This window comes from Euprymna scolopes, chromosome 36, assembly GCF_053919585.1.
Source record: "Euprymna scolopes isolate OS-2025 chromosome 36, ASM5391958v1, whole genome shotgun sequence".
NCBI classification, from domain to species: domain Eukaryota; kingdom Metazoa; phylum Mollusca; class Cephalopoda; order Sepiida; family Sepiolidae; genus Euprymna; species Euprymna scolopes.
Genome location: NC_136517.1, coordinates 94,950,245 through 94,966,916, shown reverse-complemented (window position 1 = coordinate 94,966,916; position 16,672 = coordinate 94,950,245). Strand labels below are relative to the sequence as shown.

At 33.9% G+C, this 16,672-nt stretch overlaps 1 protein-coding gene across 10 annotated transcripts in view; it reads right to left on the bottom strand.

Moving 5' to 3' along the window:
- LOC145260689 (protein pellino-like) overlaps nt 1–16,672 on the bottom strand; it is a 178,910-nt gene that overhangs the window by 83,267 nt on the left and 78,971 nt on the right. Inside the window, exon 1 of one of the 10 annotated variants that reach the window (XM_080119088.1) lies at nt 13,047–13,166. The exons of 8 other annotated variants lie outside the window; for them this stretch is intronic. The gene's annotated coding sequence lies outside the window, so the exon portion shown is untranslated. Of the gene's footprint in view, nt 1–13,046; nt 13,167–16,672 lie in introns of those variants that run through there. One more of the 10 variants, XM_080119083.1, reaches the window with a different exon arrangement.

The window sequence follows — 16,672 nt, the reverse complement described above, 5'->3', positions numbered from 1 at the left end:
TAAGTAATGTGATCTATAATTTAAAAGTTTTAAAAATTTTTTAAATTTAAAAATCAAAATTTAATTAAATTAAAAATCAGTTTCATAAGAAGGAACAACAACAAAGTCAATTATCTGTACGATCGTTTCGGAAATCCGTGCTTTTTATTTGTGGTATACATGAAGTCACGTAGAACAATTATACATAGTTTTTTTGGTAAGCACGGTCTCCTCATCAGCAAATTTAGGAGGATTTCTATTGAATTGAAAAGACACCAAAAATAAACCTAGCATTAACAGTAAGGCAGATGAATCTTTTGGTTTTTCTTTTTTTGAAATCAGGAACTGTATTTAAAGTAGTCATTTAGATGTTTGCTATAGCTTTTTATTTTATTGAATGATGAATTTTAAAAATATATATATATATCACAGCAAACTTTCACATAAGATATATGGTAAAACTATAATTGAATAATGTTTATTTTTACTTGTAATTATTTGTGTGTGTGTATGTATACATATATTAATGATGGGACAATTCCAATATTTTTCCCGATTCCAATACAATTACCGATTCCGTGCTAAATTACAGATTCCAATTTTTTATAAATCTCTGAATATTCAACTATAAGATTATTATTTACCCCGATTATTGTAAAAACATGTTAAATATGCAGATATTATCCTAAACATCAAAATACACTTGTGGAGGATGATGTATTGATTTTAGCTTTACTGGTATTTTAAAAAATCAATCAATATTTATTTTATCATTATTACCAGCAATGGAAGATTGTTTTTCTTTTTTTTTTTTTTTAAAAAAAAGACAATTAAAAGAATCGTTTTGGCATCGGAAAATAGGCATTAATTTCTGATTCCCGAGTAATTGTCCCAATATATATATATTTTTATATATATATATATATATATATATATATATATATATATGTGTGTGTGTGTATGCACTGTGCATATGGGGGTGGCTTAGAAGCTAAGGAATGAGGGTAAGCTAGTTGATGGCACCTGTCATATACATACACATACATACACACACACATTAGTTTTGCCCTCACTACTATATATTAGGTTCAATAAGCAATAGAGAATTTGCTATAATAATAAGTGCGTAATCTGCAGGAATTAAAATATATTTAATCATAAGCTAATGTGGCCTGCTAATATATTTTTAAAAGGATCAGCACGCAAGTGTCAATCTGTATGTGTTTGGTATAGTGCTAAACTATTGAACTGATCATCATGAATTATGGAATATGTACTCGACAACAGGGTGAATAATGTGACTATATTATTATTTTTATTATTTATATTATTTTTTTTTTTGTAAACTTTACCATATATCTCCCTACTATATATTAAATTCAATAAAATAATCGATAGAGAATTGTCTCTACTAATAAATACATAATTTGCACGAATTAAAATATCATATTTAAGCATATCTTAAGACCGGGCAATGCCGAGATATAAAATGGGTGTCATTTGTTTTTCTAAATAATTAGATGGTTATTCATGGAATTTCAGGTTTTGAATGGAAGCAGGCAACAATGATACTTTAAATAAAAAAAATGGCATGAAAAACGAAACACCCTTTGTCTATACAGCTCAAATTTAATCACAAATTGAACAAGTTGTGAGTGACAATAATTTTGCAAAGTTATGTAATTCAAAATAATTTTGGGTTTCCCTTTGTTCTAAAAGCAAAATTCGAAATATTAAATTTCAAGTAAAACCAATGGCATCTACTTAATTGTCATGTCACAGTAATGAACATATCCAAAAATTATGAAAAATGATAAGGTAGAAAATTATTATTTAAAAGTATTTTTAGTGAAAATTTGGTTGTGCAAAAAAAAAAAAAAAAATGGATAGTTCAAATCTTAATAAAAAGGGAGGTAAATATTTACCTGAAAACTGAAAATCTTTGGCCAATTTAGCAAAACTCAATTTTCGCTAATTGCCTCTAAAAACTATTATCTAGCTGATTACAATATGGTACCCTTCAAGTCTAATGTGAACAATATCCTGTTGAGCCATCGCCTTAAATAATCAAATTATACCTAAATTTCCACCATTAATGATTACTATGTTGCTGTCCTGATAACCACCGTTCACTCATTAACCCTTATCCTTGAATAACTTCAAGCCTTGATAAGTGGTAACTCCCTTATAAAACTAGATACATTATACACCAGAGATGCCTTAAATAAGTTTCCAGTTTTGTTTTTTTTTTTCGTATGGGCACTTTTAGTGATAGTACACACTTGAAGCTCTAGTTCCCTTCGAAGTAATCTCCTCTGGCTGGCAATGCATTTGTTATACCATTTCAACAACTTCTGGAAGGCTCCATAAAAGTCCTCTTGTGTGAGCGTGTCAATGACCCCCGTCACAACCTCTTTCAGCTTCTCAATTGTCTCATAATAACAGCCGCTAAGATTTTCCTTGAGCTTAAGGAATAACCATATCTGGGCAGGAGCTGCTAAAACAGCCTATCCTGCCTTGACAGAGTACAAAATAGACTTCGTGGCTTACCCTGCAACCTCTCTCCCACAGAAGAGACGTTGCGAGCCTATCCTTTTATCGTTATTTCCATGGCAGGTGCTCGTCTGAACCCCCCTTACCAATCTTTCACGAAAAATACCCGTCTAGCTGAATCCACTGCGAAAAATTTCCCCCACTCTATATCTGTGCCTAAATCAAAACGTAGATTCCATGAACAAAGCTTCTTTCTTAGAACTGCACGCCTGTGGAACTGTTCCGTCTGCTTGCTTCCCACCTGACTACAACTTGGATGTCTTCAAGTCCAACGTTAACAAATTCTTAATGAACCGCCCTCTTAAGTAAACACTTCATTAAATCTCCACACTAACGTACTGTACTTGCAATAACCCTTATCCCTGAGTGGCTTCCGGGCCTTGATAAGTCATAACCACCGTGTAAAAAAAAAAAAAAAAAAAGTCACAAGGAGCAAGGTCTGGACTATAAGGAGGGTGAGGAACTGTCTTGATGCCCATCTTTGTCAAATAGTCTGAGACAAACTTTGCGCAAATCTTCTGCATCTTCAGTTCCTTGTGAATAATTGCTTGTACACTTCCCACCCTAACATCAAACTGTGCACTTATTGTCTCTATAGACACACAATGATCCTTATCCATGAAATTCTTTATTTGGCCAATCAACTCTGGTATTCTGACTTCCTTATTCCTCCCACACCTCATCATCCTTCACAGACTCCTTGCCTTCCTTGAATCCCTTATGCCACTCAAAAACTGATGCTCGGTTCATGCAAGATGGTTTAAAAACAGTCTGAAGCATTCCATACGTTTCTCTGACATTTTTTTCCAAGTTTAAAACAGAATTTCATTGCATATCATTCTTCCAAAGCGTCCTCAGGTCCAGATTGCATTTTTGAAATTCACCAGCTGTCACAATCAGGCTTTAGTAGGGTGTATTCCAATTCCTGCCGTAGCTGTTCATTTGAACCTGAAATCATAAAAATTGGGCAGTAATCTTATAAGATGTATAAACATTGAATTTTCATGAGTCTATGACAATTTTAAATGCCCGTACAAAAAAAGTCTGGAAACTTATTAAAGGCACTGTGTGTGTGTGTGTGTGTGTGTGTGTGTGTGTGTGTTGCATGAATGTGGATCATACTACACAACTGCACCTCGTCTATCTGTCGCATCCAAGTCATTTGAAAACAATACTAGATGACCCATGACCTGTTGGGTTAATGTTGATACAATAGCGTCTATATTTAGTGCACTTATTGCCATGATGACAAACCAGACAGATGACAGGTTACCAGTTGATTTACCTACATTGGTATTCAAATTCTACTTTATATCCCACTCCCCCTCCATTTTCTTTCCATCCTCTTCATTCTATTGCGTTTATACACTCCCCCTCATATTCCCATCCGCCTTCTCCCGTTTGTCCCCTCTTTCTTTTCAAAAAACACTAAGGGTGCAAACAGTCAACCTAAATAACCAAAGTATTCAAATTAAATTTTCACACTAGCTCTGCAAAGAGGGCTTCGCAGAAACTCCAAGAGCCTATACCTGGGATGATTTCAGTTTAATCGTCGGAAAGCTTCTTTTTCAGTTCAGGTTGTTGCACCATAAAACCGTTTACCAGAAGTTGTCATCAGCCTACAAAACGACCAAAACGTTCAAGGCAGTGCTTGATGCATTATGGTCACCGATCTTTGGAAAATTACCGCTAACTTAAACAACCGAGGATCCGAAGATACGCGTTTCTAGCATAAAACATCAACCCGAATTTACCGTATATATTTGTGTAAGTTGAACTTCTGGGAGGCGACTTAGGTAATGTTTTTTGGAAATGTTGTTAAAGACCAACTCGGCATTCGATCATAACATAGAAAACGCCATTTTGTTTCTGCCCTCAGTATATACTGGTAATCCTAATAATTAATCGCACTTCTGAACCCTTCTACAGTGTGTTTGCCAGCACACTGCGCGGTTTTTCAGTGGGGGGGGGGGGCTTAATAATAATTGGAATAGCTCTCATAATGTTCACTCTCTAGACGTGGCTATAGGCCCAAGTTCAATATGACATTCGGTGATGATATGTTTTTTTTTTTTAGTATGTTAGGAAATGTAGTGTTTCTGATATGTCATTCTCCTCTAAGTTCAACAAGTTTTAACAATTTAATGACAACTATTTAATAAAACCATTTAATGGCACTTAACACATGCGTTCACATTATTACGGTATATTATGGCTCGCGCAATGTATGCATTTAAATAATTTATGTCACGTACGATAATGAACGTCTAAAAGCAGTCTGGAATCTATAGCATGTCATTGATTAGAATGTCTGATTAGCAACGTTCGCGTTCGTTGCATGTAAGTGTGCAGCGGGTTGGTTCCCTATAAAATTGAATAGACCACGCTTGCGTAAATTCATGTATTATAGCTCGCGGATGCAGAGAAACAATATATGTTTTACTAAAAAAAAAAAAATAAATAAAAAATAAAATAAAAATACCAAAATGGAAATTATCTGTGCAAGAAAAAGCCATGAAGCGGACTATTTGACTTGTCTAGAATATTAAAGAATTAATATTTATAAAATTATCTCAGCCAGATATAAAAGCTCGATAATTCCTACCGTCTGATGAGAAGGAAAGTATTTCTTCGAAACTCCGCGGATTAAGGACTATCCACTTATCTAGTGTTTCCTTTTCAGATTAAATATGTTTTTAACATATTTTATTAACTATTTGCTCATATATATATATATATATATATATATATATATATATGTCTGACGAGACAATTTTGATCCTGGATACGATAGACATCATCACTACCTCTGTTAGGCAGAATCACGGATAAACAATGCTGCCATTCTTTTAAGGAGATAAAAGTGACTACCTTACATTTTTGGAGTTCTGTAGAAGCAATTATTTCATGTGAGGTGAAAAATTTAACGAGAACTGTATATACTTGTGTATAAGTCGATGTTGTGTATAAGTCTAAGTGCATTTTAAAACCTAAAAATTGTCATTTTAGGTATTACCTGTGTTGTGTCCGGAGAAATGAGTTGTCATAATCATGGCATATTTGAATGAAAAGTAAAGCTCATTTTAGGTTATATACTATTTGAGTCGAAACGCAATTTATATTTACAGCATGATATGAAGAACGTATTAGCGAAGCAGTTATCTTGTCCTTTCTCCCGGGAACTCTCTAGTCTTTTTCTTTTCATCTATATAAGGGTCCAAAAATTTGTGGAGTATATATATTAAAAAGTGTCCTCGTGCACACACAATCTCTCACACACACACAATCTCACACACACACACACTTAATACAAAGCAAATATAAAATTAGAAGTTCCTTAAAAAAAAAAAAAAAAAATTAAGCTACATTACATACAATGTTGGTCATCTGAACCTTAAAATTTGTCTGATGTCACTTCCGTTGAATGGCTTTGTAAACAAAGAAGTGCGATTCCTAAAAGCACTCAACGGCTATAACTTCTGCCGGCGCTGTTGGATATGTTGTCACTGATCTGAGGGTTGGTTGGTTGGTTGTTTTTGTTTTACGGCATATCAACCCTTTTCAGGTTATTTTGAAGAAAAATTTTTTTAATAGAATATATTTATTGTTTTCACGTCGGTTTCTATTTAACCCATAGTTGGGATCCTAACAGGTACTACCACTCTGGGCCAGAGTGGACCTGGGAGCAATGGTAATTAAAGGGTGGCTCCACACTCCCCAAAGCTGGGGCCTCACCACTGGATATAATTTAAGGTCATATCCAGGACCCCCATTGAGGGACTTTTACCCTCTGCAGGGGGGCAGTCGGCGTATTCTAATGCCCCACCGACAGGGCAACTGATCTGAGGGAGATAACTGTTTTACTAAGACATTAGCATACAGTAGGCACCCACCTTTTGGCCACTTTAGCTCCCTATTACGTATGTTTTTTTTATTATTAGTTTCTGTGGAAAAAAAAAAAAAAAAAAAAAATTAAATTTGTATTTAAAAAAAAAGAAAAAGAAAATGCTGATATTTGGGCTCAACAATGAATTCTCTGGAAAAGTATGCAAATTGCAGGGTGAAATTTAATATTTATTAAAATAGTCTGAAAGTATTTAATACGATTCTTCAATTAAAAAAAACCTTTTACTGATGTTTTCTCCATTTAATTATCTAGTTTTTCTTTCGTTTTCATTAAAACAGTTTAAAACTTAATTTAGTTATATTTAGAATCATTTTAATTTTTATTTAAAAGAAACAAAAAAGCTGATCTTTGAATTCACGTTAGGGTTTATGTTCCTTGAATAGTACCGCTGGTTGAGTTTGAATCAAATAAATACGTTATTAGATAGATATTTATTTTATTCAAACTCAACCAGCGCTTTTATTCAGGAACACAAACCCCAACGTGAATTCCGCGTGACCAATGCACTTATTGACATTTGAAAAGACTACCGCAGAAACAATAAACGGACTTCTACTGATTCTATGCTCCAGGAACATGTAAAAAAAAACTGAAAATGATGTTTGGCTTCAAAATATATTTATAAATTTCAATATAATTTCAACCAAAATAAATATCTGTTTATTTTGTAATAATGTATTGTTTTGGCTTAAAACGTATCTAATACAGGCTACTAGATCCCACCCCCACACTGTAGAGGTCCCTAGATGTAAAAGATCTTTTTACTCCAATAGTTTCTTCCCCAGAACCGCAAGACTCTGGAATTCCATTCCAGGTCCCTGCTTCCCCAACAGTACTGACGTGCAGAAGTTCAAGTGTAACGTGAACCGACACCTTGCTGCCCAAATCCCTACATAGTACCCCAGTAGTTGTTGCCCCTGATAGTAGCCCCCTACACCAAAGTGGCAATTTGCCTTGTTTGGGGTGAAAATGTAATAAAAAAAAAAAAAAAAAAAAAAAAAAAAAATACATATTTGATCTTTGAATGTTTTTCTATGCAAACACTTTAATTTATCTGTTTTTATTTTTTACTTTATTTTAATTATTTAAATTTTAGATTCCGTAGTCATATATTTTAGTTTAAAAACATTAAGTTCATTTTTTTTCATATGAGAATTTGGGAGGTGCCAACGACTGGGCAAGCTGATTAGAGTCATTTTGTCGTTTTTAAATTGTCATTTACAGAATATACAAAAGACATTAAATCATAAACATTTTTGTTTGAAAAAATTTCCAATTTGCATGAAAAATGTAAAAAAAAAAAAAAAATAGTAAAAGGGATTTGCAGTTTTCTTTTTATTCGCCTTCTCTCTTATTTTAAACGCAAGAAAATTGTTGATTAAGAAAAAAAGCTTTCATGGATTTGTTTTATTTCTTTACGCTTCGTAAAGTGGAATCAAAGACAGTTTCCACGTCGAAGCAAGACAATTTGAATTTTATAATATAACTAGCGTGGGTACCCGGCGTTGCCTGGGTGTGTGTAGGTGGCGTAGTAAGGAACCCCAGGAGGGGGGTAAAAAAAGTGGCAGTAGCGGTGGGGGTGAGAAGGGGGGGGGGGTCAAAACAACAGTAGGCAGTTTGGGTGGAGAGAGGTATTTAAAAAAAAAAAAAAGAAAAACACGTCTTAACTGATGCGTCCATAGCGCAAGTGAAAGTTGAGTGTTGAAATTAAGTATAGTCAATCCAATCGCGCTGACTTGTGAAAATGTCGACAAAAAAAAAAAAAAAAATAAAAAAAAATAAAAAACACAATCTATCCTTGTAAAAACAGGCTATTGAGGGTGAAGGAATTAATGTTTTAGGCCAATTTTTCAATATTTCTCGTCCAAACGATCGAGCTTCAAAACGATACCGATCGTGTGAAGATCGGTTGTGCGTGTCAAAATTTTTTGGCAGACATACACACACATTTTGCCTTATATATAATAAACTAGCGGGGGGTACCCGGCGTTGCCCGAGTGTTTGTAGGTGCGTGTATGGGGGGGGGGGGGGTAGAGGTAAATAATAACCCTGAAACGAGGTTTAAAATATCGGAAAAACCAAAACCAAAAACAGCGGGGGTTGGGGGGACGTTGCCCGAGTGTTTAAAGATGTAAAAGAAAAAAAAAATAGTTTTGGTCGGGAAGCAGGATTGAACCTTGAAGCCTTGATGCGGAGGTGAAACAAACGCCAACCACTTAACCGTCTAGGCCAGGAGTAAGAGGAATTGATTAGAGTGTTAAGTTAAGGCTTATAAAGCGAGTGAAAGCGGTTTGATTGACAGGCGCTAAATGAGGTCATCGCGTTACGAGATGACGTAACAGTATTTTATTTAATGCGGGACAGCTTTTTGGGGTTTGTTTACTTTGTTTCAATGCGGGCAGTTTTCGCTTCCCCAAGATGATGGTGGGTGGGTGGGGGGGGACCGGCTCCCCAAATGAAAGGGGATTACCAATTGTTTGATATAAGGAGTTTAGCCCCGAATTGATCAAAGCTGATTGCTTGTGGACGTTCCCGGCACGATGCCGAGAACAGCTTGTTAGCTTTTGAACTAGTTTCGCTTTTTATATGAAAAAGCCAAATCAACACATGAGAAGCCAAAATAGCAATAATTTTGTAAAAGTCGCTGTAAGTAAATCTAGACGCTACACACGTTCCCAAATCCTAGATATTATTATCTAGGGGGTATATAAACAGTTCTAAGCGATCGTAACCGCCCCCCCCCCCGGGAGCGTCGGCGAAAAAAGCCTTTGCGAGACATACATGAAATGATCACACACATTTTGCCGTTTATATATATATAGACTAGCGAGAGTGGCCAGCATTGCCCGGTGCCATGGTGTTTAGAGATGTGTTGGGGTGGGGGTGTCAAAACAACCCTGTTTAAAAAATGTTGCCCGTGTGTTTGGAGGTGTAAAAGAAAAAAAATTTTGGTAGGAAGGTAGGCTCGAACACGAAGCCTTGACACAAAGATGGAAAAGGGAAAAAAAACTCTGACATCTAACCTGCTCGGCCACGAGGGGAGAGGAAGTGAAAGCCGTCTTAATTTAACGTTTATAAAGTGAAATTGATAGGTGCGAGAATTTAATAAGGTCAAACATCAACTTAAGTTTGGCGCTGCAAGCCAGTGTCTGCGTATTTGTTTCCCCCGCCAAATGAATAGCAATTGTCTGATATGACGGGGGGTTTTTCCCCCCCAGCATTGATCAAACGTTTCGCTTTTTATACTGAAAAGCGAAACGAAGACGGCGATAAAAAAAAAAAAAAAAAATCTCAAAAATAGCGCGTAAAAGTCGGTCAAATTAAAGATAGACGTGATCCCCCGTTCGTAACTCGTAGATATTATGATTTCAACATATAAAAAGTTTTAAGGTGTGGCCCGACCGAGCACGCCCCCGCCCCCAAAGCCTTTGCCGGACATACACAAAAAGTGCACACACACATTTTCGCTTTTATATATAATAGAAGACAGATCCATATACACTTTGTTAAATGACGGTAAAAAAAATGTGCTTGTGCCTCCCACAGCACATCCAGGTTTAAAGTCGTCTTGGACAAATCCTTTAAAATAACAAAGAAAATGCTTCCCCACTGTTCACACTAAATTATAGACTAGTGGCTCATCAGTAATTTAATTTTTCATATATGCCCAGTGTTGCCTGGTTGTAAAATATGGTTAGGGGGGGGGGGGGTATTTTTAAAGATAGCAGAGAGAAAAAAAAAAATGTAAGTGTCGCGTGCTTGAGATGAACTTACAAAAGTTAAGTTCATAAGCGAACACGCTATTGATCGGACATTAATCATCGATTTAGTTTTTTTAAACCAAAATAGCGAATCGACTATTCGCACATGTGCGATGAACAAACAGCATCGAAACCAACATTTTTTTTTACCTGCCCCCCCCACCCCCCAACAAAAAAACAAAACGACATTTCTACGAGAAATAATTGACGATTTTTTCTAATTTTTCGATATTATGTGTCAGTGAGACCGCTCTTTCTAACGATGCCAGGTTCATGCCTGTTCGATGCGGATGGCAAATAAAAAAAAAAAAAAAGAAAAGTAAAAACGGGACTTGGGTACCATCAGCCAGTTTCATGTGCACTAGAGCATCAACTAGAAACTTACCTTTAAAAAGTTAACTTTTAGCGATAGTCAGGTCGGTTTTGAAAGAATATCACATAAATTGTCACCGACAAGTAATTTTATTTTTTTACATTAAAACCTTTATTAGTATTCGTATCATTTTTCACTGGTTGCCATGTTTGTTTTCGAGCACATGTAAAAAATTAAATGTGTACGCAAAAACAAACATGGTAACCAGTGAAAACAATACAAAATTCAGGCCGAAATACCTCTAAAAAAAAAAAAAAAAAAAAAAAAAAAAAATCAGCTTTTTAAAAGGTAAGTCTTTAGTTGGTACTCTAGTGCACATTGACCATTAATTATTGTCTTTAGTTTGATAAACGAAATAGCCTTTATATAAGAAAGGTGTGTGTGTTTTCATTGAGTGGTTCTAATATGGGGGATCGATTTATTGTCTCAGAAACTGTGCATACTAACATACGTAAGTATACCAAAGACATTTTCTGTTAATTTAAAAATTGTAAATGTTGGGTGACAAAACTTGAACATTGGGTATTAAAAATTAAAATTTGTCCGGGTACCACCTTTTAGTATTCGTTGATAAAACTTTTAGATCACCATAAATATTTATGTAAAATAATCGAAAAGGCGAAATTTAAAAAAAAAATTAATTAAAAATATAAAAAAATTAATTACAAATATTAAAAAAAAAAATTAAGGGGGGGGGATAAATTTGTGAAATTTGGCTTAAGAACGTTGAGTGGTTTTAAATTGGGTGATCAATTTACTAGAACATTGCTAAGTGTATCAGAAATTTCGTGAAAATAGTGAATAATTCCACCCCATCTTTCCAAGCTTATAACTCCTCAAAAAATGTAATTCAAGCCCCCCCCCTTTTTTTTTTTAATTAAAAGGAGCAAGGACCAAAGTTTCAGTAAAAAAAAAAAAAAAAAAAAAAAAAAAAAAAAAAAAAAACACCGTGGGGTTTTTTTTTAAAAAGGTTTTAAACTTCGGACTTTACAGGTAAATTTCTAAAAAACCGTTTTTTTTTTTTTTGTTTTTTTTTAAATTTGAATATATTATTTATTGACCTTTTCTCTTCAATTTGTGATATAAGACTTTGGTACATAAATTAATTATTTACTTTTTAATAGAATGGGAGGCGTGAATTATTCGACCCCCTGCCTTTCTAAGCTTATAACTCCTTGAAAAATGTAATTCAAGCCCTAATTTTTTTTTTTCAATTAAAAGGAGCAAGGACCAAGGTTCCATTAAAAAAAAAAAAAAAAAAAGAAAAAACAAATAACGTAGTTTAAAAAAAAAAAGGTTTTAAACTTCAAACTTTACAGGTAAATTTCTAAAAAACACTACGTTTTTTTTTTTGTTTTAAATTTGAATATATGATTTATTGACCTTTTCTCTTCAATTTGTGAGTAAATTAATTTACTTTTCGGTGAATAAATTAATTATTTACTTTTTAATAGAAACTTGAAAATGAGGGGGGGGACGTGAATTAAAAAAAAAAAAAATGTTTGTCTAAAATATTATATTCAGTTTATTGGAAAAAGCATAAAATTTCACATTAACCCTGAAAATATCGTAAAAATAGAACCAATAGAAAAATTTTGATAGATTTTTAAAGTTTAAAAATATTGAGTTCGGAAAATTCATTACTGTTTAAAAAAAAAAAAATATTTCTATTACTTTTAAAACAACTTTAATAGTTTATTTTGGAAGTATAATCAATACAGAAAATAAATAACCCACTTTTAACAGAGAAATTACGAGTTTTTTTTTATATTTTATTCGCAGTTTCGTGTTAGGGGTGTCAAAAATTCCTACAAAAATTCTGATACACCTAGCACCCCACTATACAAATATTTAAATATTGATATTTAAAACTTTTAGTACTCGTGTATTTTTTGTGGTACCGTGCTGACATAACGTTATTTCGAAAGCCATTCTTAATAAACATGGGCAGAGGAGAGTGTTTTCTATCTATTCTGTGCTTCCACCGTACAATTAAAAAAAAAAAAAAAAGATATCGTGAAACTTGAATTTAACCTGAAAAAAACTATTTAAAAATAGCGCCGTACCAAAATTACAATCTTTTTTTTTTTTTAATCTGGTAGATTTAGTGTCCATTCGATACTAATCCGCTGAAAAAATTGAATAAGATAAAAACGGAAATAAGAAATTGGGGGGGGGGGGGCTCGTCCACGTGGACCAAATAATTTGCAAGCAATGATTACAATAAAATGGTTATTAATAATAATAACTTGGCCTTCGGGACGAGATCAAAGTGTAGTATCTGTTCTTCAGATGCTGCACTTCTATTTCTTGTTCTCTTTCGGTGGAGGAGAAATCCTTCACGACTGAGGCAATTTTTATTTTTGTACCTTTTCTCCACGTTAAAAAACGACCCTGGTGTCTAACTCTGTCCCGTGGGGAGGCATAGTAAATAGGTACAATAAAATGGTTATTATATAACATTTGCACCTACCAACAGTTCAGATGACTCGGTGAAAAAAAAGAAAAAATTCTTCTATAAGGATTTGCACAACATTGTTTGCGGTATCGCACTCGAATATCAACACTAAAATCAGTTGAATTTAGAAAACAGATCCTTCATTGTTAGTTTAATAAACAAAATGTCACATTTCACCAGGATCTCCCAGATGAACGTCGTCAAAACAATGAAGCCTAGAAAGTCATCCGGAAACAAAACATTTCACACTTAAAAGCGACGCTTTCGCACAGAGAAGAGAGTCAGTCGGAGAAAATAAAAACATCCATTACAATTATCAGAATTTTTGTAGGAATTTTTGACACCCCTAACACGAAACTGCGAATAAAATATAAAAAAACTCGTAATTTCTCTGTTAAAAGTGGGTTATTTATTTTCTTTATGGATTATACTTCCAAAATAAACTATTACAGATGTTTTAAAAGTAATAGAAATATTTTTTTTTTTTTTTAAAAACAGTAATGAATTTTCCGAACTCAATATTTTTCAATTTTTAAACTTTAAAAATCTATCAAAATTTTTCTATTGATTATATTTTTACGATATTTTCAGGGTCAATGTGAAATTTTATGCTCTTTCCAATAAACCGAATATAATATTTTAGACAAACGTTTTTTTTTTAATTCAGCCCCCCCCAAGTGTCACCCATTTTCAACTTTCTCTTAAAAAAGTAAATAATTAATTTATATTGAATAGTTTTATATATCACAAATTGAAGAGAAAAGGTCAATAAATAATATATTCAAATTTAAAACAAAAAAAATCCCTTTTTTAGAAATTTACCTGTAAAGTCTGAAGTTTAAAACCTTATTTTATAAGAAGAACACTGTTTTTTTTTGTCTTTTTTTTTTTTTTTTTTTTTTATGAAACCTTGGTCCTTGCTCCTTTAATTGAAAAAAAAATTAGGGCTTGAATTACATTTTTCGATGAGTTATAAGCTTGGAAAGACAGGGGGTCGAATAATTCACGCCTCTCATTTTGAAATGTCTATTAAAAAGTAAATAATTAATTTATGTTGAATAGTTTTATATATCACAAATTGAAGAGAAAAGGTCAATAAATAATATATTCAAATTTAAAAAAAAAAAAAATCCCTTTTTTAGAAATTTACCTGTAAAGTCCGAAGTTTAAAACCTTTAAAAAAAAAAAAAAAAAAAACACATTGTTTTTTTTTTTTTTTTTTTTTAAATAAAACCTTGGTCCTTGCTCCTTTAATTGAAAAAAAAAAATTAGGGCTTGAATTACATTTTTCGAGGAGTTATAAGCTTGGAAAGATGGGGTGGAATTATTCACTATTTTCACGAAATTTCTGACACTGCTACCACATAATTGGTTTAATTTTCTTATTTTCGACGGTCACCACTTATCAAGGCCAAGAGCCACTGAAGGATTGGCAGCCAAAAGAGGAGTAAAACAGTAGTATGAAGTAAATTCGGTTATATACTTGGTCAGTTTATGACAAAATATTTCTTGGCATTGGATTTGAAGATTACCGTCATAATAGGCAGTGAGGCAGTGCTGTGGTAATGTGTTCTACAGAAGAGAATACCCTAGCAAAGAAGCTATGTGTATAGAAATTATAAAAAAAAAAAAAAAAAAAGTCTTTCAGTTATGGTAAGAAGAGTTCTTGCTATGAATATCTTACAAGGAACCAAACATAGGAGCTAAGTCGTTTTTTCATGGCAAGTGCTCGACTGAGCTCTAATCTATGGTACCCCCCCCCCGCCAAACTTTCACAAGAAACACCTGTCTAGCAGAAAATACTTAATTTCCCCCACTCTTTATCTGTGCCTAAACCTAAACGTAGATTCCATGAAAAAAGCTTCTTTCTTAGAACTGCACTCGGGCACGCCTATGGAATTTTCTTCCGTTTTCCTGCTTTCCAGCTGACTACAATATGGTAGTCTTCAAGTCTAACGTAAACAAATTTTTTATGAGCCGTTCCATATAAGTTAACAAATTTATACAATATTCATTACTAACGATTACTTTATTGTCCAATTGTCTACTGTACACTATTTCACCCTTATCCTCGAGTGGCCTCTGGGCCTTGATAAGTGGTAATGACCTTGTAAAAAAATTTTTAAAAAATAAAAAAGTCTGGCATTTTCCATGTAAACAATAGAGTAAAGAGATTAGCAACATCTTATTTGTGAGAAAAAGGCTGTCAAAATAAACCATTTGTTATGCAGTTAGTCTACCGGAAAACATCGAAAACTATTAAAATGGTCGATTACTGCGATAAAATTATAATAATCGATTTTTATTTATTTTTTTTTTACATGGGGGTTACCACTTATCAAGGCCCGAAGGCCACTCAGGGATAAGTGTTATTGCATATACAGCAATCAACGAGATAGTATTGTAATAATCATTAGTATTGGGGGTTTTGATAGAGTGTCTTACTTAAGGGGGCGATTTGTCAGGAGTTTGTTTATGTTGGACTTGAAGACGTCCAAGTTGTAGTCAGGTGGGAAACAGGCAAGCGGCAGAAAGTTCCACTGGTGTGCAGTTCTAAGAAAGAAGCTTTGCTCATGGAATCTACGTTTGGATTTAGGCACAGATATAGAGTGGAGAAAATTATTGACAGTAGTTTCAGCCAGACAGGTGTTTATTGCGAAAGATTGGCGAGGGGGGACGAAAGATTAGAGCTCAGACGAGCACCTGCCATGGAAATAATGATAAAACAAAGACAGGCTCGCAGCATCTCTTCTGTGGGAGAGAGGTTGCAGGGAAGAGAAAAGGGCATCCACCACTAAACCACGAAGTCTATTTTGTACTCTGTCAAGGCAGGATAGGCTGTTTTTAGCAGCCCCTGCCCAGATGTGGCAGCAGTACTCCATCCTTGGACGTAGTTGGCTTTTATACAGATAGAGAATTGCATCAGTAGTGAGATATCTTCTGGAGCGGTAGAAGGATTCCACCATTTTTCCAGCGTCCCTGGCAACAGATTTTATTGGTAAAAGTATATTGTTAGATAGAAATATTTTAAAGACGTGAAAAGTTATGTTAAGGTGAAATATTTACATTTAATCGTCAGGAATATTAACTTGATGTTAATTTGACAGATAGAATTTAAGCTAACCATAAAATAAGCAAATATATGTGACAAAAACTCAGCAAGGATCTTTAGGCTACGTGTAGTGATAACGCAACAATAAATATAGATTTTGGTGATGTAGAGTAGTAGTTACGAGGAAGAGCAGTTCGATACGCAACGCTTTAGCAGATGACTGGGGTTTTATGACTGGACGCCCATGAAAGTCAGAAGAGAATAACTTCGAAAGATGTAATCTTATACAAGCGTGTCAACTGTGAAAAAGAACCCAGCAAAAAAATAAATGATTATATCAAAATATAATCTACGTGTGAGCGGTTCCACTTTCAGAATTAAATTCAGAACGCATGGAAGGAAGATTTGAGGTACGTTTTTGCTGGTGCTCCAACCGACAACAATTTCTATAAACTCTTAATTTATATATACACACATCAACACACCATAGAGAATACACTAGACGAATCACATCAGAGCATTAACACTCATAAGTTAAAATAGACTCATTATAGAAACACATCCGTTATATAGACACCCGTATACACAC